This window comes from Gadus macrocephalus, chromosome 23 (assembly GCF_031168955.1).
Source record: "Gadus macrocephalus chromosome 23, ASM3116895v1".
NCBI classification, from domain to species: Eukaryota; Metazoa; Chordata; class Actinopteri; order Gadiformes; family Gadidae; genus Gadus; species Gadus macrocephalus.
In genome coordinates, this window is record NC_082404.1 from 9352321 (window position 1) to 9354820 (window position 2500).

General features: G+C 51.1%; 1 long non-coding RNA gene across 1 annotated transcript in view; it reads left to right on the plus strand.

The window, feature by feature from the left end:
• The window catches only part of LOC132452816 (uncharacterized), a 30382-nt gene extending 28199 nt beyond the window's left edge, over positions 1 to 2183 (plus strand). The window contains exon 3 of the long non-coding RNA XR_009524519.1: positions 1710 to 2183. This is a non-coding gene — a long non-coding RNA (uncharacterized LOC132452816). The remainder of the gene's footprint in view (positions 1 to 1709) is intronic.
• Positions 2184 to 2500: the final 317 nt, after the last annotated feature.

The window sequence follows — 2500 nt, forward strand, 5'->3', positions numbered from 1 at the left end:
ACATGGGGCTCAGTCAGATGCTTAGAAAACCTTAAACGTGTTGCATGAAAGGGGTTTTAAAGGGGCATTGAATAAAGGGAACAGGTGAGGTCTTCTGTGGTGGTGTTTCTGGTGAAGCCTCTCTCGTGCACCGTGCACGTGAATGATGCACCGTGCACGTGGATGATGCACCGTGCACGTGAATGATGCCCTGTGCACGTGACTGAGGCCCAATGCATGTGAATGATTCCGAATGTGCTTGGTGCACGTGAATGAGTCCCCGTGCACGTGAATGATGCCCTGTGCACGCGAATGATGCACCGTGCACGCGAATGATGCACCGTGCACGCGAAGGATGCACTCAACACTCACCGACTTAGGCACAGCACAAATAACCTCCAAACCGGACCACAATTAATACCTGTTACTCCAACAGCCTGTGAGATAGTCTGGACTAAAGAAACACAGTGAATTACTCAGCAGGGAATCAGGTCTTTTACGAGGGGGATTGACTCAGGGCTGTAGCTCTCTGGAGGTATTAGAGAAGGTGAAGGTGGTGCTAAGAATACCGTGAATAGCATGAATCACGTTTGATGTGTGGCGTTAGACTTAGACTGTTTGTCTAAGGTTCAGCTTTTACAGTCTCAGGTCCAAGGTTCCAAGGCGTCCCTCAGGGCTGTGTGTGTACGTGCGCAGGTCTCGTGCGCGGCTGCAGGTACGCGTCTGTGGCTCAGCTTTACTTGTGGAGCTCCGGGCCCAACCCATCGGCCGCACAGCGCACCTTGGCTCCCCAAACCTAATGGAGAAGTAGGATTGCGAAAGCAATGAGGCGTCAGGCTGGTACACAGGAACCTCAGTGTGTTGTTACACACGGTAAAGCACGGCCGCATCCTGGGAGCAGGTTCAACCCCAGGTGCCTGCACCTCCTTCTCCCAGGGAGTGTCTGCTCCTCTCTCTCCCCCCCTCTCCCTCTCTGTTTCGCTCTCACTCTCTCACTCTCTCTCATTCTCTGTGTTTTTCTCCTCTGATGTGTTCAGCCTTTTGAAAAGCATTCACCTTGGACCTGCGATCGTGTGCTCACAGGCAGCCGCCACAACCGGCAACCTTTTCACTCTGACGAGCAGGTATATAAAACAGAGGAGAGACATTTGACAGAGTTAAAGACGGGGGCCCAAGGTTTCTCCCCACATTGCTCTGGCTTACTGGACAAAGGAGCGGGAGGAATCCTGCTCTGCTCCCAAGATAAACGCAGGAGAAGCGTTGGAAGCCACTTCATTTGTCGTCTGAGGAGAGGCCCGTTGCGCTTTGTGTAGCTAAGCCCCGGAGTGAACGCCGTGTGTCCAGCCATCAGCACCTCCGCGGAGTAAAAGCACTTCCTTTATGAGCTAAACCCGCCACATGTTTGCTTTGCCCAGCCAGAAGAAAGAGAAGGGGTTTCAGTGAATAACTTTTAAAACATTCTGTGTGTGTGTGTCTGTGTGTGTGTGTGTGTGTGTGTGTGTGTGTGTGTGTGTGTGTGTGTGTGTGTGTGTGTGTGTGTGTGTGTGTGTGTGTATATGTGTGAGAGTGTGTATAGGTGTGTGTGTGTGTGTGTGCAGGTCTGTGTGTGTGTGTATAGGTCGGTGTGTACGTGTGTGTGTGTGTGTGTGTGTGTGTGTGTGTTTCAAGACGAATGAAAAGCAGGAACATGAAAGAGCAGGAGGAGTGAATTGAATGTTGTTTTTTTCCAGCTCTGCGAGGGAGACGACGACGGTGCGATCTGATTGGTTCCCCGCCAGGTGATTCATCAGGCCGCTGTGTCAGGCTTTCCACAACACGCGGCGAACAATCGGCCTGTGATTGCAGCGCCGGCAGATCGCCTGATTGAGCGATACGGAGCCCCCTGACACCCTCCGCCACCCCCGCCGCTCTCGTGGAGAACCTCCACCCGGCCGCCGACGCACCAACGCCTCCCGACGGAGGCCAACCACAACACGGAGCTCCTTAACGCCGCCGGCCCGAGTGACGGGTGGAGGTTCGCTTCCCCTGGAAGGACCCCTTGGAGCCGCGCCAGATCTCTCCATCTCAAAGTGAAAACCAATAACACGGAAAATACTTAGCGTCTGTGGTCTGGAAGAGGATGTGTTGCGCCGTAGATCATAAAGTGCTTGTAATGATTGATATCAGGTCTTAGAGGATTGATTAAATATCATATTTAATATGTATTCATAGCTTATAACTCACGTCTTAAATATGAACAACACCTCTACGGCGGACTACACATCTTCACAACATCTATACATCCTTAGATGTCTTCACGTCTGCACAACATCTAAAAACCATACACACATCTACGTCGTCTACACAGCATCTACACGTCTATAGATATCTACACATCTACACAATATCTACGCAACATCTACACATCAATAGGTATCTACATAATATCCACACAACATCTACCCAGCTATAGATATCTTCACATCCACACAACGTCCACGCAACGTCTACACAACAGAGAGGAGTGCTACAACATGCCTCC